The following is a 27236-nucleotide window of genomic DNA, read 5'->3' as shown; positions in this document are numbered from 1 at the left end:
GGAACGGGTGTACCCTCGGAGATAGTACTCCTACCCCAGTTCCCTGAGTCCTAGTCGATACTTAGCCAGTCCCGGAATACACAGACGGACTAGACTCGCTCGGGGCGGTGAAGATTCCGATTTCTAACACTCACTGCGTACTTCCTGATCAAGGTCCGAAGTGACTGGCTCCTGATCCACTGCTGCAACTTACACTTCGGCAGAGCAAGCTCACATCAGCCGTGGCCCGCATCGTTGGAAATAATCGACACGTGTTCCGGACACTCCCAGTGAGTTACAGCAGGGAACGATCGTCTTGCTAGGTCAGTTAGTGTGACCAACCCATTATAGAGGAGTTTTGTCCACGGGAGCGTATTTTATTTGGCTCCTACGCTCTGTACCTCATCAACTAAGAGACTTAGCGTCATCCAAGGACAACGAGCGTTCTCCCATCCGCTACGGGGAGACGCGCCTGGTAGCAGTTTCTCCTCTGCCGCAGGTATGTGTGTGTGTGTATGTGTGTGTGTGTGTGTGTGTTTGTGTGTGTGTATGTAAATCTCTCATAACTTTTGAACGGATCATCCGTTTCGATCGAAAGAAGCAGCGTTCCAAAGAGTTCTTTTGCCCTTAGAATTCTGATACTAGTTTACAGAATTTAAGTCGATAAATTTTGAGAAATCTCAAAAATAGAATTTCCAAAAATTCGTTTCTTTGAAATATCTTTTAAACGGCTGAACCGATCGATTCCAAAAAATAATCGGCTCTTAACCTTAAAAATCACGTCAATCACCACCAGTCCGGTCAAAATCAGTTGATTGGTTTGTGAGATATCGTTGTCAAAAAAAAATTTAAAATAATGTTTTTTTCAGATTTTCTATGAAATTTTTAGTCTGACCAGTTTGCGCTTAAAGATTTTTCAAAGAACTCGAAGAACTACGTTGAATGCCCTATACCACGAGAAAATTGGTTCATTCATTCAAAAGTGTTCTATGAAACTTCCATTAGCCTTTTGAGCTCGAAAAGCTCAAAAGCTCAGAAAAGCTATTTATTTGAGCTTGTAGAGCTTAAAGTAAGACAAAAACTATATTTTCGAGCTCGAAGAGCTCTAAAAATAAGTGAATTGCTGAGCGCTTAGGTATGGAGATAGCGGGAAGTTGCAGGGATGGCCTTTAGGGTCAACCGTTTTCCCAATTTTTTTATATATTGTCTTTTCTTATATATTATATTTTTATATTTATATTATAAATATTACATTATATATATTATCTATACTTAATATTATAAAGAGGAAAGATTTGATTGTTTGTTCGTTTGCATTGAATAGGCTCCGAAACTACTGAACCGATTTGAGAAATTCTTTCACTGTTGGAAAGCTACACTATCCCCAGGTGACATAGGCTTTCTTATATTATGAATAATTTGAAAATTTTTGTTAAATACCCGTGTGAAGCCGGAGCGAACTGCTAGTATAATATATATACACATTTTCAACGACTCTACTGATCGATTCCAAAAACTAATCAGCACTTAACATCAAAAATTACCCTGTATCGATAAGTCATCGGACATCGATCATTATTCGACGCAGCACTGGCGCGTCTCGATCATCGGACCTAGAAAGAGAGTGGGAGGGTGTCGTTTCGGATTATTACAGGTGAGCTGGGTAGTGCAGACGGGAGAAGAGATGTAACCAGTGTGGCCAGATCGTGCTCTTGTTTTTCCCCCTCTATAGCGTCGAGCGTGCCTAGTATACATGTAAACTACGCAAAAGAGGGGGTAAAAAAATCGCAGGATCTGGCCACACTGGGTGTAACCATCAGAGAGTGTACCACGGAACATCAAGAGGGACTGATCCCCCGAGTAGTGACGGGATGAAGGAAGCCAACAACGACCAGGACTTCAATCTCAAGCAGTGAGTTAGATCGTCAAAATTACATGAAGGTATCGAAAATTACTCTGTGGGCTAGAAGTGGACCGCGGTCTACAAAATACTCGGTTTACTTCTCCTCTCTATTCATTTATTTATTAATTTAATTATTTAATTAGTAATTTTTAATATTCGTTAGTTTGGACTGAGTGATTTTCATGGGGATTTATACCCGAGAGTCATTCAGTCGACCTTGAGGTAAAATTATTGTTTTATATTTGTAGTGAGATTTTTGTTAACAACGATTAACTTATTTAAATTTATTTAATATCTGGAATTGTTTTATTAATTGAGTTAGTTATATACCCAATTAATTTGGATAAAACTAATGATTAAATTTTGCACTTGAGAAAATACCGCCAAGAGTCTTCTCACGAATTCTTGGGGAAGCGTCAGTAGTTATTTTATGTCGTACATAATCCGAGGACCCAAGGTCATAACTAACATACTAGAAAATATTCGGCGTCCATTTTAAGAACGCTAACTTTTGTCAATTTTATATTTGAATATTTTTACAATGGAATTATTGAATTAATTATTATTATAAATATTCTACTGCGAATTTATATATTAATGTTACGACGTGTTACGATTGATTTAGTCGAGGAAATTTTTATGGTAATTAATTTAATTTTGAGATATTTCGAGAATATAATTATTTATTGAGATTGAAATAATTTTACGAAAATTAATTGAGAGGATAGAACTTACGCTCAGGAATTTTTAATTAATTCGTTAAAATTATTGAAAATTTATTCATGAAATTAAATATCGAAATATTTATTTATTTATTATATATTGCACTAAGTGTTACAAAATAACTTTTGGCAAGAGGTGCCACAATGGGTAAAATATATATACATATAGTGAGTGAGTAAACAAAGTGTAGAACAGAAAGCAGTAAGCGGTAAGAAATTAAAGTTTTAGAGCCCAAGCTCTGAAGAGAATAGATTTTCTGGAGTAGTTGTAAATATCTCGGATTGATTTTTCATTTTGGACTTCTATAGATGGAAGGCATCTGCTGGAAGCAATCAGAAATTTAAGATAGTGATCTCTATATGGTGTAAAGAGAGGACATCTTAGAAGAAAATGTTCCATATTATCCAATTCATTTAGGTTACAGAGTGAGCATGTATTGTGAGGTTCGATTTTAATGGTTCTATTGGCTAGCGATAAATAGGAGATGAACTTGTTGGCGAGTTTTAGTTGAGCAACTGTGCGTTTGATAGTTAGTGGACAGTTCACTGTCAGATATATAAGCGTTTTGTCTTGTAGAGTTTTTGTAATTTTGAATTGAAGAGAAGAGGAGTTTCCGCAGCTGTCAAGGTCCTTTCGTTTCAGTAGAGTGTAGTATCTATTGAAAACAGATTCGGTTTTTGCTTCCCACGTATCGGGATTCAGATTGTCGAACAGGTATCCGTGATCACATTCAATAAGAAATTCTCTAAGTTGTGTAGCCCAATTGAGTTTTGAAACGATTTGTGTATTTTTTGCAAGCTGGAAAAGTCTGTAGATACAAGATATAACAGAGAGGTATCATTGGATCTTAATATTTTGATGAACCAAGTCCATAGTAGCTTCATGGCTTTCCATGCAACATGTGTGAGGTTGAGTTCTTGTCTTATAGCCTAGTCTGCAGTATTCCGGGGTAAGTGTAGTAGTTTTTTGAAGAAGAAAAATTGTGCGAATTCGAGTGAGTTACGATATCGAAGACCCCAGGCAGGGAAAGCATATAAAAGGAAGAGACTAAACTTTCATAGAGCTTGTGGTAGGCGTCCCAGGATTCACATTTTGCTTTTGCAAGGATAGATATAGCAGAACCTGCAGCACATTTAGCTTTCAATAGTGCTGAATTTAGTGCAGTGAGACCAAGCGCAGAGAAAGAGATTTTGATGCCAAGGCAATTGCCTTTATACGTTCTAAATTTTTCTGGGCATTGTTTAGGCCTGCCAGCAGTTTTGAAAATAATGATCTTTGTTTTGGAGAAGTTAGCAGTTACACCATTGTTTGAGCAGTAGCTATCTGGAGCATTGAGTTTTCTGTGTAGGTTAATGTGCGAGTGTGCAAAATTAAACGTATCGTCTGCATACATTTGAAGAAACATGTCTACATAGCCATTGATATCAAGTCCTATTAAATCTCAATCACGAAAGTGTTTTTAAAAATCCTATAGGTAGAATAGAAAAAGATCAGTGCTCAGTGTTTCTCCTTGTAGAACACCTTCAGTCACATCAAATTTTTTTTAACGTTGGGCTTCAGAGATCATCTGGAAAGATGCTTGTTCGTAGAGAGAGATCAGGATGTTGATAAATTTGCTGCTTGCATTTTTGTGTTGGAGCTTTTGCCAGAGGTGCAGGTGAGAGATTGAATCGAAAGCCCTTTTAAAGTCAACAGAGATTCCATATATTTATCAACCATCTGAGTGTCTGAGTTGCAGTTGGAGTATGTTATGTAGCAAGAAAACTGCATTAGTGCAGCTACGTCTTTTCCTGAATCCCCATTGGGATTCTGGAAAAATATTATCTTGCTCCATCCATTTAAGGGGCACAACTAGTGTGACAGCCTAAAAAAAGGCGATTTTTGAGAATTAAAATAAAAAAAATTCTTGTATGAATTATTTTAAAATTTTAAGGATATATTAATACATATTTTGAGAATATGCAGTAAAACTTTCGAAAAAAAAATTTGAATATTTACAGAGTTACACGCGATCTCCGACGGCGCTGAAAAAAAAGGTCCTCGACTGCTGCAGTGATTCCGGCCTCCTCAATGGATGAAACATAAAAAAAAAAGTGTGTGTACTTATGTACGCACGTTAGAAGTTATACTTCTTTAGCGTAACAAGATAAAAATCTTTCTAAATATTTTATCTATCGCGTTATCCTACGTTTGTAGAAAAAACGACACTTATAATAGAAAAAAAAGTATTTAATACATTGAAAGTTTAATTATGACGCATTATCTAGTTAAATAAAGTTTATTTAAATATCATAAAAAAATTATTTCTACATAATTAAAGAAATCTGGCAATCGGTTGACCGTGCAGGCCAACCCTAGAACTTCCTGCTAAGTTTGCATTTCAAGCACCTTAAAATGTGTTTTTTTAATTAATATTTGAGCTTTTCAAGCTCAATGCACAGTTTTTTACATTTTGAGCTCGAAAAGCTCAAAATGTATTTATTAATCAACGATAACTTTTAAATGTGTTGTTCGATTTTCTTTTTTAAAAAAGCATTCGACGCAGTTTTTAAAGCATAATAAGAAAATATACAGGTTTATATTGATTGGTTGAGAGATCTCGAAGATATCATAAAAAAATACCGAAAAACAAAATTTTACAAATTTTTAAAGAACTATAACTTTTGAATGCGTCGTTCGATTTTTATTTTCAAAAAAGCTTTCGACGCAGTTTTTTAAGAACAAAAAATGTATACATAGTTTTGTTATAATTTTTTTGCACGCTTTGGAGTTATTTGTAGAAAACATGAAAATTCAAACTTTTTTTTTAATTTCTTCGGAATGGCTTGATGAATTAACTCTTAATTCTAATCAGATCTACGTTTTGATAGATCCTTTTGAATGACGTATCATAGAACTCAATCGGTTGATTCGTTTTTGAGAAACCGTACGACAAAAATTTATTGACACTCACTCACGGCCGGACACCTTGGCAGGAATAATCAGAATGGCTTCCTGGGACCTTAAAACGTAGACATCCGATAAAAACTCGACTTTTGAAAATCGGACCGAAATCAATAACTTCCCATTATTGAAAATTTTCAATTCTCTTAGCGGGAAGTTAAAAATATATATTTTTATGAAATGTCGTGAATAAAGTTGCCAGTTCTCACGCAAACATACGTAGATGTACTTATTTTTATTTTGTTGGTAACTTTTTTTTAAAAAACTAAAATTTTGAGTAGCTAACTTCACGGTGTCGGTTTTTCGCGACGGTATGCGCGCGCATCGCAAAAATTTAGCGTCATTATTTTTGCCTAACGCGCCAAAAGAAGTATAACTTCAAAAAAATTCTCGTTCAACTAGAAGATATTGTCCGTACAAAGACCCTCGGTTGAAAAAAAATATCAAAAATAGACAAAATGGTAGCGTTTTTAAAAAAAAGTTGAATTTTACCCAAAATTTTAGTCGTTATTGGCCTGCCAAAATTCGATTTTTGATCAGATCAAAAAACTGGAGAGTCATTGTATGGAGAACTACATACAGAACATGCAGATAAAAATTTGGTAGTGATCGGATCATTTGTCTTTGAGTAATCACTGCAGCAAATGCGAAAAATGCTGTTTCGAGAAAAACGCATTTAAAGATGAAATGGTCCTATTCTAATTGCCAAGCGGCTACTCTTTAAATGGCTGTAACTCAAAAACTATTTGAGATATCGATTAACAATTTTAGTGTGTTATTTTTAAAGGTATAACCAATCGAAATATGAAAAAAAAATCAATTTTTTTCAAAATTTCACACTAGTTGTGCCCCTTAACAAACCGTTTTTTTAATATAGTGGTAAAGATTTTTGTAACTGTGTTCACTAGAGCGATACCTCGGTACTTGGCTGGACCAAATTTGTCACCTTTTTTGAAAATCATCGTCATTAAAGTATTACTCCAATTTTCAGGAACTTTTTTTTCATCAAGTATGAGGTTGAAGAGATATCTAAGAACCTTCTTCCACGAGTGTGTGAGATTTTGGAATAGTTCATTCGTAAGAAGATCAGGACCAGGTGCTTTGGCATGTTTGAGAGAGACGAGTACAGAGTCAAGTTCAGCCAGGGTGATTTCAGAGTCGGGTTTATCGTTGCTGAGACGTGATGGAGTAAATGAAGATAAGTAGCGGGGCTGATATATCGAAGCGTATAAATCATTCCATCTGTCAATTGGTATGTAGGATCGTAGGCTACGTTTGCAATTGAACTTTCTAACAGCGGCCCAAAAACTGGAAGGATCAGTTGGCAAAGGCAGCTTTGATAGATTTATAATAGGAATTTTTCTTTGAAGTACAGAGTTCTCTATATATTTTTCTGCAGGTATCTATTTCAGATTGAAGCCTAGGCAGAAGTAGTTGTTTTTGTATGCCCGTAGGGTTTTTCGTAAATTACGGTTGGCTTCTTTACAGCTAGCATCGAATCAAGGATTAGAATAGCAGATCTCTCTGCTCTAAACCGGTTACAAGAACCGTGAAAATAAACCTGGTGGCACCCTAATTAATTATTTAGTTTATTATTTCATTTTGTAGTTTATCGTTTTTATTAATTAATTAGGAGGCTAATTGAGCAGCTAATAAAACTGTTACAACTCAAAAATCTTCTATGAGGCTTCAAAAACTGCGTTGAATGCCGCCAACTCCGTGAAAATCGGTTGATTCATTCAAAAGTTATTGCGGTTTGAAAAGTCAATAAAAAGTGCTTTATTAACTCTTATTAGACTTTTGAGCTCACACACACACACACACACACACACACACACACACACACACACACACACACACACACACACACACACACATGGGATTGCATCATGCAAGCCCTTCAAGAGATGAACGTATCAGGATACCTACGAAGGATAGTCGCTAGCTACTTCACAGATAGAGTCCTGAGATATGACACGAAGAATGGTCCAAAGGAGTATGATGTTACTGGAGGTGTACCGCAGGGTTCTGTTCTCGGTCCACTTCTCTGGAATGTCATGTACAACGGATTGCTGAGACTGAAACTACCAAGAAACGTCAAACTGGTAGCGTACGCGGACGACGTAGCCGTAGTAATAGTCGCCAAGCATCTTGATGAGATAAAACATATGTTCGCTATCACCTTTGAGCGAATTAACCAGTGGATGGACACAGTAAATTTACAACTGGCTAAACAGAAGACCGAGGCTGTACTTATCACTAGCAGAAAAGTGGTGGAAACGATCAATCTAAACGTCGGAGACCAAGAAATCACATCCCAACCATTCATTCGATATCTGGGAGTGATGCTCGATGCCCGACTTAACTTTAAACAACAAGTTGAACACGTGACCACCAAAGCATCAGCAGTAGTAGCCAACCTAGTACGATTAATGCCCAACATCGGTGGCCCGAAGCAGACAAGGAGGTCATTGCTATCATCAGTAGTTACATCGGTCCTCACATATGGTATATCCATTTGGGCCGACGCACTTGAGATCCAAGAATCATGGAGGAAAGCATGTCCAGTTTACCGACTGAGCGCGCTAAGAGTAGCCAGCGCCTTTCGAACAATATCAGAGGAAGCAGTGTGTGTCATTTCCAGAACTTTGCCGCTCAGAGTCCTAGCTGAGGAAAGACGTAACCTTTACCAACGAAAGAGGACAACCGCACAAAGTGCCGAGGAACTCAGAGCTAAAGAACGGCAGAACAGCATCGCGCGATGGCAATCGCAGTGGGACGCCGCGACAACAGGGAGATGGACACACCGTCTCATACCAAGGATTGACGTTTGACTTAACCGGAATCACGGCGAGGCCAACTACTATCTGACCCAGATGTTGTCAGGACACGGCTGTTTCCGGGAGTACCTTTATCGCTTTAAGCACGATGATTGCCCAGAGTGTCCGTCTTGCCCAAGAGTTGCTGAAAATGCGGAGCACGTTTTCTTTGAGTACCCTCGTTTTAACCCACAGCGTGATGAGTTAGAGAAGATCCTGAACAAGAAAATCACACCAGAGTCAATAGTAGAAGAAATGCTGTCATCCGAAGCTGCCTGGAACGCCACAAGCACGTTTACCACCGAAGTGCTTACAGAGCTGCGTTCCATTGAAAGAAAAAGGGCAAATGACAGAAACTAGAAGGAAGGAAAAATAACACCTTAGCCACCAGAAGGAATAGCAGTAGCTAGATCCTCCCCTCACGAAGTAATGCCTGACGGCGGTTTCCATGAGGGATTAGAGGAAAGAAGAAAAGGGGTTTAGGGTTTAGTGGGTAGGGGCGTTAGCGTCGAGTTTTAGTATGACGCTGCGTCGAGTCGCCACATATCCAGGCCGAACAGCTATGCCTGGAATCCGTAAGAAGGATTCCCCCCCCTAAGATAAAAAAAAAAAAAAAAAAAAAACACACACACACACACACACACACACACACACACACACCCATACACTGACATACACACACGGACATCAACGCGGAAACATTCGGGAAGCTTCCTAGGACCTCAAAATGTCAACATCCGTTCAAAACTTGATTTTCGAAAAACGGAGTGAAGCCAATGACTTCCCAACTTTTGAAAATATTGAATTTTCTTAGCGGGAAGTTAAAAATTAGGAAAACGATTGATCCTAAAGGCCATCCCTGCAACTTCCCGCTACTTTCATAATTAATCGCTAAAAATTGCACTCATTACGTTTTTGTGCTCTCTGAGTTCAAAAGTCTGATAGAAGTTTAATAAAACACTAATTTTTGAATTTTCAAACCGCAATAACTTTCGAATAAATGAACCGATTTTCACGCGGTTGGTGACATTCAACGTAGTTTTTTAAATTCTATGATATGGTTTCGAACAAAAATTGATCAGACTGGAAATTTTGGTGTAATTTGAAAAAAATACTTTTTTCGATTATTATCGTCAACAATAACTCACGAACGAATCAACTGATTTTGACCGGCTTGGTAGCGATCAACGTGGTTTCTCGATGTTAAGAGCCGATTAGATTTTGGAATTGATCAGTCAAGCCGTTTAAAAGTTATTTAAAGAAAACCACATATGAAAAAAATTTTTGAGATTTCTCAGAATCTACCAGTCCAAACCGGTTCAAAATCACAGGAAATCTAAGTTCGATGAAACTTTTTAAAACGCCACTCGTTTGGCTCCAATCGGTCAAGCCGTTTAAAAGTTACAAGCAGTTCACATACGGCCATACGGCTACACACACACACACACACACACACACACACACACACACACACCCACACACACACACACACACACACACACACACACACACACACACACACACACACACACACACACACACACGTTAAAAAAAATAACTTCCCGATTTTTAAAACTCTTCGATTTTCTTAACGGGAAGTTAAAAATCTTCTGTTAATTTTATTGCTTTCTTAGGATTTTTAATAAAAGCAAACTTTCTCGATGATAACAATACAATTTCTCAATTTTCTTGACAATAGCAAACGAAAAAAAAATTACAACAAATAACAATTGATTATTAACAACCACTAGTCAATCACTATCAATTACTATTTCAAACAGTAAAATTAAAATTTTTATGTTGGATTTTTTATATTTCTTATGCAAATGATAAAAATTGATATTTAAAAAAAAATGACTGTTTCAAACGGTTAAAAGCGCTATGTAATTGCTAAAAAAATAAAATCATTACAATGAATAATTTAAACCCTAACGAGTGATTTAGTCAATTTTGAAGGTAATTTAAAAATTTACTTTCTAATTATAACTCGTTGTGGCTAATGGAAAGTATATTTCAATCGTGACCATTAGCGATCTCAACGCATACTTTAGTCATATGTTACTAGTGGCGGTGACCTTCTATCTTCTCTTCTGTCCAGTATGTATTAAGTAAAACACATTTTGCACACCTCATAGAACAAAAGCGCTTGAGGTAGTGCTCTACCCTCATCTTGCTAAAATTAAGCAATTTTCCGGAGTAAAAATGTTTTTATTTTATTCATATTGCAATAATAGAATTATTTAAATGAACGTAAGTAAAGAAAAAACACTCGTTTTATCGTATTTGATATTTTTAAACGATATTTATTTTATTTAGTGCAAAAGAACTAATGCCATCTGTTCAGTGGTATGCTTGTACCCCGTTTTTCTGAGGTTAAAATGACGCAAAATATTTGAATCTAGTACGATCGATTGCATTGTCTATGCAATATGAACAAGTCAGTAGTACAACATATTCTATTCATAAAAATTAAATGAGCGTTATGAGGCCTGCACTTTTGGATTTTCCAAACTTTTTGAAAAATATTCGAACTGCAATTACTTTCGGACAAACTAACAATATTTGACATGCTTAACTATTGGGCGCTGTTAAGATAACTTTATCGAAATTATCAGAAAAGAAATCGGATCCGATAAAGAATTGGAAAACTATAGTTGATAAACATATTTTCTCATTTTTTGCAAAGTAAATATTGCCTGAACGAAGCTACCGATTTTAATGATATTGGCGGCGTTCGACGTAGCTTTTTTAGTATTTTTAGTTACTTTTCACTAATACTTTTCACAATATTAACAATTCGAGGAAAAATGTCAGTTATTAAAAAAAAAAAAAAAAAAAAAAAAAGTGTGTGTGTGTACTTATGTACGCACGTAAGAAGTTATACTTCTTTGGCGTTACAAGGTAAAAACCTCTATAAAAATGTTATATTTCGCGTTATCCTACGTTTGTAGAAAAAACGACACTAATAATAGAAAAGAAAGGTATTTAATACATTGAAAGTTTTATTATAACGCATTATAAAGTTAAATACAGTTTATTTAAATATCATAAAAAAATTATTTCTACATAATTAAAAAAATCTGGAGATCGGTTGACCACGCCGGCCAACCCTAGAACTTCCCGCCAAGTTTGCATTTGAAGCATCTTAAAATGTATTTTCTGGTTAACATTTGAGCTTTTCAAGCTTAAAGCACAGTTTTCCACATTTTGAGCTCAAAGATTTATTACACAACTAAAACTTTTAAATGTGTTGTTCAATTGACATTTTTTAAAAATCATTCGACGTAGTTTTTAAAGCACCAAAAAAAACATACAGGTTTATATTGATTGGTTGAAAAATCTAGAAGATATTTCAGAAAAAGTTTGGAAAATCCAAAAGTGTACGCCTCATAACGCTCATTTATTTTTCAAGAAAAAATAAATTGTGTAATTGATTAAAAAAAAAAAAAATTATAATTAAGTAATTTCTTACAGAGTATTTTTTTTTTTAATATCAGCGCCCTTTTTTCTTATCATATGCGCACGCAGTCTAAAAAAATCTAGCTTGATCAAGTGGCGCCATAGTTTTCACGTGACAAATAAGAAAAATTCGTTTGTCATTGTACGGTTGTATCGGAGTGAATTTTAATAAAAATTTAGTTTAAAAAAAAAATACTTAAACTAGGCTGATATGAAATACGGACCCAGTTCATCGCATTCTTAAACTAATAAAAAAGGTCCGATCTTGAAATATCAATTCGTTCGGGAGTAATCGTTGGTACATCCAAAATGGGGTGACATTCGGACGTCCACGTAAAATTTTTTTCAAAATGTTTTTTTTTTTTTCAAAATAGCTACATGAAATGATTTTAGAAAGTAAAAGATGGTTTAATTTAAGTGTTTTCTCGGTGTACATCTACTTATATTATTGTATAAGTGTAATATGGTTGTGATAGAGACATTTAAAGATCACAAAATTGCTTGACGTTGACGAGTCGAGCATAAAGCACAACCTCACGCGCTTCGCGCTATGAGGCGTGCAAAATACCGAAAAAAAAAAAAAAATTAGAAAAACGTTTCACCCTAAAGGCCATCCCTGCAACTTCCCGCTAATTCCATACCTGGGCGCTAAAAATTGTACTTATGACATTTTTGAGAATTTTGAGCTCAAAATATAATTTATGTGATATTTTGAGCTTGCTGAGTTCAAAGAGATAATATTTCTATGCATTTGAGTTCTCCCAGCTCAAAAGTCTGATAGAAGTTTCATAGAACACTATTTTTGGAATTTTCAAACCGCAATAACTTTTGAATGGATTAGCCGATTTTCACGCGGTTGGCGGCTTCGACGCAGTTTTATCATCCTCATGGGTGATTGTCAGGCTTTAATTGATCGAACTGAAAATTTCGGAGTAATCCCGAAAAAACACTTTTTTCGGTTTTCTTTCGTTCACGATATCTCTCGAACGAATCAACCGATTTCGACCAGCTTGGTAGTAATCGACGTGGTTTTTCATTGCCTAGAGCTGATCAGTTTTTGGAATTGATCGGTTGAGCCGTTTAAAAGTTATCCAAAAAAAAACCACATTTGAAAAAAACTTTTTTCTTAGTTTTTTTACGATTTCTCAAAATCTACTGACCTGAATCGGTCCAAATCATACTCAAAATCTAAGTTTGGCCAAGCTCTTTCTGTATAGCACCAACCGCGATCAAATTTGGATGCTATGAACCACGTTTCGATCGGTCAAGCCGTTAAACAGTTATGAGAAGAATTTTTACAAAATTTAGATTTTATTTGAAGTTGTGATCTTTTCAAAATTTTCAATTTTATTTCAATTTTCTATACTGACAAAAACATGATTTACAAAAATTAACTTATAGCAATGATTCCTATGATATGAAGGTTTAATTCCTACATATTCATAGTATGATGGGAACCGTTCCTATAAATTGTAGAAAGTATTCCTATAATTTGAGGAACTGTTTCTACAATTTATGGTCGTAATTCCTGTAATAAATCACAAACATTGATCGACTTTGTTTTTCGTAAAGTATAAGTTTTTTTTACGAATCAATTGTTCAGTAAATATTTGTAGAAAATTATAAGCTTGAAGTGTGAGTGTAGAAAAGTTGAAAGGGGACACTTTCTTTCTGCCTCTACTCATATGTAAATCTAATCACGGCTCAGCCCTTGTACACAATTCTCGCATTACCAGACCGCCAATGTAACTAAACTAACAAAATTGAGTTAAATCTACCCCAACTAAAAGACTCATCTCTGCAAATTTTCTTTTATTCTCTCTGCCTATAATTTCTTATTTTTATCCTTTTTTCTTTTTTTTTACACTTTATTTAATTTGCTTTGTTACTCCTCTGGCTTGGTTGCCGAATTTTTTTTTTTTTTTTTACTTTTGTCAATTAATGTGGTGAATTCAGAAATAACGATAAAATCAAATTAATACAAAGTGTTAGACGTTTTCAATGCGGTAAAAGCATTAAAGAAATTTTAGCAAGCGTTTATTAAAGTCATGCAGTTAATACGAACAAAACATCAAGAAAAAGATGAAAGGCACATAAAAAAAATTAGGAAAACGGTTGACACTGTCGGCCATCCCTGCAACTTCCCGCTACTTTCGTGATTAAGCGCTAAAAATTGCACCTATAACGTTTTTGAGCTCTTCGAGCTCAAAAATATAACTTTCGTGTAGTTTTGAGCTCTCCGAGCCTAATAGAAGTTTAATAAAACACTATTTTTTGAATTTTCTAACCGTAATAACTTTTGAATGAATGAACCGATTTCCACGCGGTTGGCGGCATTCAACGCAGTTTTTCAAATTGATATACTTTTAAATACAAATTGATCAGACCCAAAATTTCGGTGTAATTCGAAAAAAACACTTTTTTCGATTTTTTTCGTCAACGATAACTCACGAACGAACGAATCAACCGATTCTGACCAGCTTGGTGGCGATCGACGTGGATTTTCAATGTTAAGAGCTGATTAGTTTTTGGAATTGATCGGTAAAGAAGTTTAAAAGTTATTAAAAAAAAACATTTGAAAAAATTTTTTTTCGTAGTTTTTTTGAGATTTCTCAAAATCTACCGGTCCGAATCGGTCCAAACTGTATTTAAAATCTAAGTTCAGCCAAGCCCTTTCGAATGACGCCAACTGCGATGAAATCGGTCAAGCTTTTCAAAAGTTATAGAAGGTTTACATACATACATACACACACACACACACACACACACACACACACACACACACACACACACACACACACACACACACACACACACACACGCATACATACGGACATCATCATGGAAACATTCGGGAAAGCTTCTTAGGACCTCAAAGCGTCAACATTCGTTGAAAACTTGATTTTCGAAAAACGGGGTAAAATCAATGTTTTCAACTTTTTGAAAATTTTCAATATTCTTAGCGAGAAGTTCAAAAGTCAGAATCTAAAAATCTGAGTCGCTATAGTTTGTGCCAGTGAGTTCCATTAATTATTCGTTGAGGAAGCTGATATTTGACGTTCAAATCGATTGGCTGCAAAAAAGCACAACTCCTTCAAACTACCTCTTTTTACTACAAGCTACTTAGAGAAATCTTTTTTGGTAACTGCAATAAAACTTTGGGAAAAACTCCCACGCGAAATTGAAAATTCGAGTAGCTTACAAGTCTTCAAAAAAGAAGTATTTAATTATATATTAAATCTTGATAATTAAAACGAATTTTAATAAATAACAAATTTCAATTAATACATTGAAAATTAAAGATTAAAACAAGGATGAAGTAAGTGCGATTCGCAAAATTATTATGCTGAGTTATCACCTGATTTGGTGACATGAAAATTCTATATTTTAAATTATTGTTATATATATATATATATATATATATATATATATATATATATATATATATATATATATATATATATATATATATATATATATTAAGTTTCAAGTTTAATGTGATTTTCTTTTTTACTTCGTTTACAAATAATTGAATTTAATTAATTATTATGCAATATTACAATAGGTAATCACTAGGGTGCTTCAAAAAAACTTTTTAATTTTTTTTTTAACTCTTACCCTCTCAAATGTTTCTATTTGATATAAAAAAAATCCTCACCAAACATGAGCCCTATACCTCAACTCTAAAGGGTCGCTATTTTTATTTTAGTTTCCCATTTAACTAACATGGGAAAAATTCTTTTTTGTTTTAAATTGAATTTACGCATAATTTACGCAATTTTTAACAAAAAACGATTTTAAATTCTTAAAGTAGAGTCTTTGAGCTTTACAAAACTCCAAGACAAAGTATGATTATCGCAACAAAAAGACTAGTTACAGCCATTTAAAAATGACTAAATTTCGAAATTTAAAGAAATAGTTGGCAATTGGGTCATTCCATGTCAAATTGACAAATAGTTGGAATCGATCTCTTTCGATTTCGACAAATTTTTGTCAGAAGTTTTCGTTTAAATAAAACGAAGTTCTGCCAAAGGAAAAACAATAAAAAAATTTTTTTCAAAAGATATGCAAATTCAAAATTTCGCAATTTTTTCAGTTTTTCAATTTTGTTTTTGTAATATCTCGAACGCTATTGTAGATATAGGAACGGCCTTCGTTTGTTTAAAAGGGGACACTTAGGGTTATTAAAAAAAAAATATTTTGGAGAAAAATTAAAAAAAATGCCAAATTTGTCAAATTTTGAATTTTTGAAAATCGTTAAAAATGACGATCGAAGTTAAAGTTTTAGCTCAATTTTTTTTGTATAATACATTGTACTCATCTTAAAAGATTCTGAAATTTTTAGACGGGTGTTTTTTTTTTCAAAAATATCAATTTTTAAATTAAAAAAAAAAAATTTCTTTCGGTTTTTGCAACTTTTAAATAAGGTAAAGTTATGCAGATACATAGTATAGTATATCTATAATAGCGTTCGAGATATTACAAAAACAAAATTGAAAAACTGAAAAGCCATATTAAAGCAAATTTTAAGGGAGTTGGGAAAGAACGGATAGGGGAAAGGGGGGGACCTACTCAGTGGGAATTTTTCCGTAATTGAAAAAATAATCAGACAGCCCAGACTGGGAATCGAACCCAGATCTCTCGGTTACGCGCCAAGGGCTCTGCCAGTTAAGCTATCCGAGACAAGTACGGACTACTTTATTCAGTCACGTATATTCACGTATATAAGACCCACCGAGCAAACAACGCCACCGTCCATCTTACGGTAAAGAGCCATATTAAAGCAAATTTTAAGGGAGTTGGGAAAGATCTATAAATTTACTATCTCTTTGTCTTGGAGTTTTGTAAAGCTCAAAGACTCTACTTTAAGAATTTAAAATCGTTTTTTGTTAAAAATTGCGTAAATTATGCGTAAATTCAATTTAAAACAAAAAAAAAAATTTTCCCATGTTAATTTAATGGGAAACTAAAAAAAAAATAGCGACCCCTTAGAGTTGAGCTATAGGACTCATGTTTGGTGAGGATTTTTTTTTATATAAAATAGAAACATTTGAGAGGGTAAGAGTTAAAAAAAAAATTAAAAAGTTTTTTTGAAGCACCTTAGTACTCACAGAAATTGCTTTTTTGTAAAAACTGTATATACTATGTAATTGAAATTTCCATTTGGCCTGTGCCTTAGCATTAAATAAACAAAATCTAAACCCAAATCTAATTGATAATAGAATTCATAATTATCACTGATCGTAATTAATTAATATTGGTAATATATGATGTAAAATATTATTAAACGAAAAAAAGATCTGTAAAATTAATAAAATTTTACAACCTCAAAATATCGTTCTGCTTTTAGTGAACATACTCGATAGTATGGTGCTCCGTTTACAACGGATTTGGACGGGACATAGAGCCAGACACTACCGAGTCTGTGGATATTTTTACCACTTCAACTTGGTTTCATTACTAAGCTAGACCAGATATTGCAATTCGCCAAATTGCATGGTTAAGATCTTTTATAAAGCTTTAATTTTCGGTCGTTAGAAGTAATGATAACCTCAATATTACTTATTTTAGAGTTCGTTTGAAGAATAGTGTATTACAACCCAAGGCCAGAAAGTCAGATTTCTCGGCTACGCCTCGGCCATCATATCTCATACGTCAGGGCATCTATCATTCTGGTCGTGGGTTGAATACTATTTTTCTTAGTCGCGCTCACTCTATTACTTATGTTCATAAGCCTAACCTTACTTGTGATTGTTATGAATTTATCTGTCTTGTTATGTGTCAATGATTTTAGATTGAAACTAAGTTAATAACAGAAAATAAATATTTATTTAAATGAAATGAGACTTGCTAAATATTTAAATTACAAAAAAAGAACAAGAAATACTTTTTATTCTGATCGATATTCTCAAATAAATAAATTCATTATTGAACAAATAATTATTTGAAAAAATCTACAAACAGATTTTTTTCTTAATTTTTTTTTTTCTATACATTTTACGATTATTATTTCATTTTTCTGTTTTTTTTTTTTTTAATTTTAAAATCAGAGTTAATTTATAATTTTAAAGGCCCTCGCTAGATAAGCCGGGGTAAAATGCCCCCATTGCAATCGGACTAATTTTTAACTTCCCGCTGAGAAAACGGATTTTCAAAAATCAGGAAGTTATTGGTTTCACCCTGTTTAACGAAAATCGAGTTTTCAACGGATGTTGACGTTTTGAGGTCCTAGGAAGCCTCCTCGAATGATTCCGCGATGATTTCCGTACGTCTGCATGTATGTGTGTGTGTTTATGTATGTGTGTGCGTGCGCGCGCGCGTGTGTGTGTGTGTGTGTGTGTGTGTGTGTGTGTACGGCCGTATGTAAACCTCTCATAACTTTTGAATGGCTTGACCGATTTTATCGCGGTTGGCACTATTCAAAAGGGCTTGACTAAACTTAGATTGTGACCATAATTTAAACCGATTCGAACCAGTAGATTTTAAGAAATCTTAAGAAAACTGCTAAAAAAATTTTTTTCAAATGCGATTTTTTTGGAATAACTTTTAAATGGCTTAACCGATCGATTCTAAAAACTTATTAGCTCTTAACATAAAAAAAACACGTCGATTGCCGCCAGCCCGGTCAAAATCGGTTAATTCGTTCGTGAGTTATCGTTAACGAAAAAAATCGAAAAAATCGTTTTTTGGGAATCACTCTGAAATTTGTTGTTCGATCAATTTAAACTTAAAGGTTCTTCATGAGGCTTTGAAAACTGCGTTGAATGCCATCAACCACGTAAAAATTGGTTCATTTATTCAAAAGTTATTGCGGCTTAAAAATTTGAAAAATGTTGTTTTATTCAACTTCTAGCAGATTTTTGAGTTCGGAGAGCTCAAAATGATACGAAAATTCTATTTTTGAGCTCAGAGAGCTCAAAAACGTAATAAATGCAGTTTTGTGCGCTCAAGTATAAAATGAGCGGGAAGTTGCAGGGATGGCCTTTAGAGTCAACCGTTTTCCTAATTTTTTTTTCTGAAATACCTTATACTGTAGACAACATCTCAGTCCAGTTTTAACTCTGAAATACCACGCGTTTTTGAGTAAAAAAAAAATGAGCGAGCCTCACAGACATAAGGTCACAATAGAAGTGAAACGTTTTTAAGCCGCTTTAAATAAATAAACAGATCAATATATATAAATATATATTATAGCATTTCATTTATTCTCAAACAAAATAAATTTATTGGATTAATTATTCGGTTTTTAAGAATTAAAACAATTACACATTTTTTAATTAAAATTTAAATGAATTTATTTCTAAGAATATTATGTTTTCAACAAATGTAAGTTTTATTTTTCCTTTTTATTTTTTAGAATTATCATCTTATTTATTCTTTATTATTACTTGAATTATCAACAAAGGTTATCAGCGGCTTGTGATAGCTAAAATGTGAAATAAATATTTTTGTCTGTATTCTATTTAAGTATCTCGAAAAAACCGCATCTATTGTTGTCCCATGTTTTGTCGTTGGTTTATTTGGATTATTATTTATCGCTAAATCAAATTTGGTCTTTAAAAAATCAACCAAAACGGCCGATGACTCCGATGAAAAATTTACGTTAAAATCTCCACTAAGGATTATAGGTTTTTTTTCTAAGTCTTGATTAAGTTCTTCCGCAACAGCAGCCGAAAATGGTAGTAGTGCACGATGAATAAATTTTATTATGTCTGTGATATACTTATTCGGTGATATATAAATTGATACTAGTAAAATTGACTGGCCATTTTCCGTTGTACATTCAGCGGCACAGATTTCTCCTACAGCACTGAGTTGTACTCCAAGTACCTGTATATTATGTACTGAAATGTCCATTGATGGTGTTACAATGTGTGTTGTATCGTTATCATTTTGATTAATAGCTCCACCTCCAGATCTTATATTAGGGCGTTTATATTTAACTACACAATTAAAATTAGGAATGGAAATGTCTTCATCATTATGAGTCCACGTTTCAGACAAAAGTAGAATATTTGAATTACCCTGGTTGGAGGGAACCATTGGGCAAGGCCTGGACCAGATCTTGGCCAGCCGTCATGCCAGTGTTCCAAGCCTTGGCATGAGGCTAGGGTGAGCCTCGGCTGACCACTGGGCGGACAATGGTCCGAGCCTTGGATGATGGCCATGTTCCAAGCCTTGGGAAACAAAAACACAAGGCTTGGGCCGAGTCTTGGGAAACAAATGGCCCAGGGCTCGGACCAAGCCTTGGGGAACTAATTTACCAGGACTAAAAAAAATGCAAACATTATTAAAAAATTAAATTTGATTTTAATTGTATTCGCGATTTTACGGTTTATTATCAGCTTTACATTATCGTATCTCGCGATTACACCAGATTACCTTGAAAAAATCTTTGCTCACGATGGGAATCGAACCTGGGTCACCTGCGTTGAAGTCTCGAACCGTACTGACTTCGCTGCACTTCGTAGTAACACTAACAGATTAGTTTTAGTTAAGTTAAACATCACTCAGTCATTTTGCTTTATTACATGATGTTCCATAATTAAAATTGAACTTATAACTGCTAAAAATTTTGTATAGTTCAGATAATATAATTTGTTGACAGAATACAGTTATGAAATGTTTTTTTAATTCATTTGATTTCAACGAAATAATTAAATTTTCTATTACCAAAAATAAATACATGATCATAATTGAGTACATCTAAATTAAGAAATTGTCACTTTTAATTTATAGGAAAGTAACTACTTAGTATAATTTCATTCAATAATTTTTTACGAAATGTTCTTACTATTATTTAAGATAATGTGACTATAAATAATGAATAATTGAAGCATTTTTTAGCGTTAGATTTTCTTCATAAAAATTAATATTTTTTATCATTGAAAAAATTTTTCTATGATTCAATTAAAGCACCAAGCTAGTTCTGAATTTATATTTGGTCCGATAGTAATAACTTCCCAAGGCTCAATTTGGAAATATCGAACCATTGAGCCAAGTCTCAAGCTAGACCCGGGCCAAGCCTCGGGTGTCAGTGACTTCCCAAAACTATAGTTTCACTGATAGATATATTTGTATTAGAAGTAATTTGTATATGTGTAAGAGAGTGATAAGCAAACTTACTTGTTAACAATTTTTTTCAATATTTTTTTTGTGGAGAAAAATAAACATTTTTAAAATATTCACAATATGTATCAGTATTTAATTTATCATTTGTTATCCACATGAAAACTATTTTTGAGCAGCTTCGAGAGTTTTATACATTTTTCAGCAACAAAGAAATGATAGTTAGAAATAATTGGTCAACGATTAATAACTATATTTATTAAAATTTTTTTGTTGACAAGTCATTTATTAAATTCTTCTATCAGTGTTCGAAGCATTGGGCCAAGTATCGAACCGGGTTTAAGTCCGTGGTGATTTTTCAAGGCTTGGTTGAAATGTATCGAGACATTGGGCCAAGCATCGGAGCAGGCCTCGGCCAGTTGTAATCTCCCAAAGCTTGGTTCCAAAATATTGAACTATTGGGCCAAGCTTCGGGCCAGACTTGGGCCAGTGGTGTACCCCAAGGCTCGACTTGAAAATGTCGAACCATTGGGCTGAGCCTCGGACCAGGCTTCGGCCAGTCGTGATCTCCCAAGGCTTGGTTCCAAAATATTGAACCATTGGGCCAAACCTCGGGCCAGGCCTGGGCCACTGGTAACTTACCAAGGCTTGGCAAAGTAACAAATGGTCCAAGGCTGGGCCATTTGTCAGCATTGGCAAACCCTACCTGGGTAGCAGCTACTTTGTCGATAATGTCATTGTTATGGGCTTGTAAACTTTGAATATTCAAACTATAAATTGACAAACCAGGCTTTTTGGTGATAAATTCAAGTAATTTTGATTCTAATGTCACTAATGGGTTTAATGACAGTCTTTGAAGCTCAAGTTTTAACGGACGAAGTGCAGCTGGCTCTGTTTGCCCATGATAAAAAGTAGCCGTATTATTTTTTGTAACGATATATAATTTTTCAATCGTAGTAACTCTCGATAAAGCAACCTACAATAATTATCATTTACTTACCAGGATTAAGAAAATATAATGATGAAATTATTAACACGAATGTATAAACAGGAATTGAGAAATTTATATTTGAGTCAACACGTGTAAATATATATACACCCCACTATACCCCAAAACTATTTACACAAAATAATTAAAAAATATAATGAAAAATAATTTTCCAGGAATAAATTTTAATATATATATATCAAATAAGTGTATTTTTCATGTATTTATAAGTATTTACGTATTAATTTATGCATATATCTGTACTAAAACGTTTTAAATAAGAACGGTTTGCGACAGCTGATATACGCATATACATATAGCTGATATACGCATATACATATAATATATACACACACATTATCCATATATATATATATATATATATATATATATATATATATATATATATATATATATATATATATGTGATATAACGCGCCATGTCAGCAGGATTGCGCACACAGATCTCAACCGATCTTTATGAAATTTTGTGGACTCATTCTGTGGATCAATACCAAGATCAAGTTCGAAGATGATCAAAATCGGTCGGTTACTTTACGAGTTGTGGGTGTTTGAAAATTTTTTCATTTACAAAAAATTTCGAATTTTGCATTTTTTATGAAAATAATCTTTCATATGTAAAAGATAGGTAAAATCAATCAAATTTATCTTAAACTTCATTCAATTACCTTCAATTTAAACTATTATTTGTCTAGTTTTTATGATTTTTTTAATTAATTCCTTGAATTTAAACATTTTTCAATGAACGTATTTCAGCCTTTTTTCTTTAAATAATTTATAAGACGTAAAAGATAGCTCGAATTTATCAAATTTATGTTAAAAATCACATAATTATCTTCAATTTGAGCTATTATTCGTCACCTTTTGATACTTTTTCCAATTCATTTCAGAGTTAAGAAAATTAAAAATAAATCAAAAATAAATTAATTTTTAGCTTTTATCATCAAATGACTTTCATCTGTTACAAATCCTATTTTTTAGGTAGATGTCTTTGAATATCTGTTTGTTGTAGTCGGTCTCATATCATTATTTGCAAAAATATAATAAAACATAAATTTTAGGACATTATTGCCTTTTAATAACGTGTTTTTTTCAATAATCAAACAATAAATCTACCTATTCATGTTGGGTATGGCCGAATGGCGTTTTTTTTTTTAATGAAATCGTTATTTTTTCAAAGTTATTTTTTTATTTAATTGAAAAAAAATTGTCTAATTTTCAGAGATGAAAATTTTCCATTTTACACACTTTAATCGTATAATGAAATGAATGCAATTCAACAATTTTGAAAATTTTGTCCTAAAAGTGTTCTAAAAATGTTGCACCCATTAATTTTAGGACAAATCTACAGTTGTGCAAAAATAAATTAGCACTTCTTAAATCATTTAAAAATCGTTCCAAAATTGTTTTAAAATTGTTCTAAATATGTTCCAAATTTGTTTTCAAAACATTCTAAAATTGTCCTAAAAATATTCCAAAATTGTCCTAAAATTTTCCAAAATTGTTCTTAAGGTGTCCAAAAAATGTTTTAAGATTATTTAAAAATGTTCCACATAAGGTTTTAGGGACAAAATTTTAAATAAATTGTTTAAAATAAAACGCGTTAATTTTTAAATTGTCTCAGAAGTAGTTCAAGAATCTTAAAAAAACTACTTAAAATTCACGGATAGTTTTTAAAATGCACTTTTTGAAAATTTCCGATTATTTATGTGATGTCCTAAAATTGTTTAAAAAATGTCCCTCATTGAGTCACGTTTGGATGTCCACGCTTGGGACTTTTTTTTGACATTTTTTTTTTTACACGGGTATATAGTCTGAGTTTTGTGATTATCGAATTTCCAAAATTTATATCTAATAGTAAGCCAAAATTATTGACGTGGATGGTTAAAAATCCAACCTATTCTCTAGCTAACTTTATTAGTTGCCCGTTGGCTAAGGTGGAGTTACATACTGACTTTGAGTAGCTTATTTCTTCAGACATCGGTGAGGTTTGACAAATCTGTTAGCTATGGACTCGACTCCCATGAGTTTAAAGTTTACAGAGGATAGAAAAACCGTTTTTTAACACCTTAACACCGTTTTTGGTCAGTTAAAATTTGAATTAATTTATAGAAAATTATGATATTATAACCATATTTTTGTTGAGTTTTAAAAAATTTATATTAAAACAAATTGAGTTTGTCATGGTTTATTAATATAAATTCATTTCTATCTTTTATTTAAATAATAAATAGCCATAAACGGTACAGTGGCCACAAACGGTACTTCTACCCTACAATTAGTTTTTTTCCGTTGTTTTTAATTTATGGAAAAATCTGTATTTTCGAAGCCAGCATTACGCGGGAAAAAACAAACTTAAAAAATAATAACGTTATCCTTGAAAATACACTTTAAGCTTGCTATAATGTAATTTTATTCGACTTCTGAGGTTTCAGGAACAATTCAAAAAATTTTCAGAGCTAAGTTACGAAAAATAAGCCAAATTTAAACTTTTTTTTTTTTCAATCGAAAAAAAAAATAAGGAGGAAAACCTGTCACAAAATCGGAATGGCGGGGTTAAATTCAGTAAAGATTGAAGTTTTTTTTGAGACAAAAAAATTGAGAATCGAAGGTGTCAAACTTTAAAAAATTTACGATTTTATTAAAAGAACTGAAATATCTCATGTATAGAGACATCTGGGATTTTTTTTGTATTTTTTTCTAAAAACTACGTTTAAAAACAAATATTTTGAAAAAAAAAACACGGTATGAAAGGTCAATTTCTAAAAAAGTTACAACTATTTGAAAAAAAAGAGCCGTTTTTTTGAAAAATTCATAACTTTTTTTGGAGTGGCTAAAAAAATCTGAAAAAATTCTGAAAACCCTCTTTCATAGGGTAGAAAAAGATGAAAAATTTTCAACAAAATCGAAAAGGGTCGTGCCCAAACCTCGGTGATTTGGCATTGAATGCCACATCTATATTCTTGAGTTAAACATATTTCTCTTGAGCTGTAAATACCCTTTCTTAACTTAGGAAAACCTTGTTGTTTTGAGCGAAAAAATTTTTTTTTATATAAAAAATAAACTGCTTTTTAATAGAAAAGTTAATGACTTCATTCAAATTTTGTCATGATATTAATTTAATAAAAGTTCCTTGAACTAAAAATAATAAGTTAATTAATTCCAGAATAGAAGTTGGAAGACGATAATGTTCTTGGTTTGTTTTTTTTTTTTTTTCTATCAGTATGAATACATATTTGTTGACAGATAATTACGATATTTTGAAATACATCCCTAATAATGCGACCCATTCAAGCAATAGATGACACGTGTCTACTGCAGAGATCATTGCTAGGGTGAAACCCATCATAGATAATGTTATGTTTCCGCCGATTAACTCCACGAAAAGTTAACAAAGTGAATTACATCAAAATTCTGGTAAATCTATAAGCTGAAACAATTGAACTAATTATTTTCGATAAAATAATTTTCTCAGTATAAACTCTTTCTATAAAAATTTTGTGAGAATTTGTAAAATTTTACAAAACTCTTATCAGGCACCTAAGGAATTATTGGTATAAAGGGTATATCCGGATTAATATGGGAATTCTGCCCCCATGGCTTTTTTGACTTATACTTAGGGGGTCGATTTGGTGTCGAATGAAAATAATTTACATCAATTTTTAGCTCTTTAACTCAAACGGTATTCGAGAATTTCAAAAAAACCTGTTTTTTTCAAAATTATTTTTATTTTTATAGTAAAATTCGGAATTAGATAATGATGATTTTTTTCCTAATTCTTATGAGTCCAAAACATGAAAAAATTATACGATCATGATTCTCAAACAGAAAGCCGATTTTTAACAGAGAAAAGAAAATTATATTTTTTTTAGCCTTCTTGAAATATGTCACTCACCAAAATTCGTCAGAAAATGTCTTTTATACTCCTCTTTACTCAGGAATTTTTTTGAATTTTTCGAAGTAGTGAAACAATTAAAAAAAAAAATTAAAAACTCATTTTTTTCTCCACATAACAAGCTTACATTTTTTTTTTAGTATTCAAAATAGAATTTGGACCGATTCGAACCGGTAGATTTTGAGAAATCTCAAAAAAACTACAAAAAAAGTTTTTTGAAATGTGGTTTTTTTTAATTACTTTTAAATGGCTTTACCGATCAATTTCAAAATCTAATCAGCTCTTAAGATAAAAAAAACCACGTCGATCACCGCAAGCCCGGTCAAAATCGGTTTATTCGTTCGTGAGTTATCGTTGTCGAAAAAAAACCGAAAAAAGTGTTTTTTCGGAATTACTTCGAAGTCACTGGCTCGATCAATTTAAACAATGATACTTCATGAGACTTTAAAAACTGCGTCGACTGCTGCCAACTGCGTGAAAATCGGTTCATTAATTCAAAAATTATTGCCGTTTGAAAATTCAAAAAATTGTGTTTTATTAAACTGCTATTATTAGAGTTTTGAGCTCAGAGAGCTCAAAATGACACAAAAATTATATTTTTGAGCTCAAAGAGCTCAAAAACATAATGTGTAACTTTGAGCGGTCAAATACAAAATGAGCGGGAAGTTGAAGAGATGGCCTTTAGAGTCAACCGTCATCCTAACTTTTTTTTTCGGTCCCATCGTGAAATTTTGTTGCAAGTACCGAAAAAAAAAAAAAATACCGTGAAAGTTTGGGCCGTTAATATTAATATTAAGACCTCGACCCAGACGTTTAAAGATTTCCCCTTAAAAAAACAGAAGCTCTGATTTTTTTGTTTAAATTTCTATAGCTTAGTGGCATTTCGTAGCATTGCTTTGACCATGGATGGGGGTTTTTTTTTTAATTGAATTTTCTACAAAAGTGTCCATTGCGGCCAAGCCGTAACCCGAACCGGCAAGGTAGTACAGGCCTCTAAACTTGATTTTTCCATTAAATTCGCGTATTTTCGTATTTATCTCGTGAATGACAAGAGCTACAGGAAAAATGTAAATGACAAACTTGTAGAAAATTTAATTTTCTACAAAAAAAGTTTTCAGCATCAGGCCACTAAAATCAATTTTTTCGGAGATATTTAATGATCAATTTTCAGTAATTTAAAATGTTTATCGAAAATTGCGCCAAATTATAAAAAATATCTTTTAAAAATATCATTAAATATCTCCGAAAATATTGATTTTAGCGACTTGGTGCTCAAAACTTTTTTGTAGAAAATTAAATTTTCTACAAGATTGTTGTTTACATTTTTTCTGTAGCTCTTGTCATTCACGAGATAAATGCGAAAAAACGCGGATTTGATGGAAAAATCAAGTTTAGAGGCCTGTACTACCTTGCTGGTTCGAGTTACGGCTTGGCCGC

The 27236-nt window shown here is 33.1% G+C and overlaps 1 protein-coding gene across 3 annotated transcripts in view; it reads left to right on the top strand.

Moving 5' to 3' along the window:
• Positions 1–27236, top strand: part of LOC123263017 (protein trachealess) — a 372435-nt gene that overhangs the window by 68657 nt on the left and 276542 nt on the right. Inside the window, exon 1 of one of the 3 annotated variants that reach the window (XM_044725532.1) lies at positions 1679–1920. The exons of the other annotated variants lie outside the window; for them this stretch is intronic. The gene's annotated coding sequence lies outside the window, so the exon portion shown is untranslated. Of the gene's footprint in view, positions 1–1678; positions 1921–27236 lie in introns of those variants that run through there. 3 annotated transcript variants of the gene reach the window in all.

Source organism: Cotesia glomerata, linkage group LG4 (genome assembly GCF_020080835.1).
Source record: "Cotesia glomerata isolate CgM1 linkage group LG4, MPM_Cglom_v2.3, whole genome shotgun sequence".
In the NCBI taxonomy this organism is placed as follows: Eukaryota; Metazoa; Arthropoda; class Insecta; order Hymenoptera; family Braconidae; genus Cotesia; species Cotesia glomerata.
The sequence above is the reverse complement of the archived record's forward strand: the minus strand, read 5'-3'. Positions and strand labels throughout refer to the sequence as shown.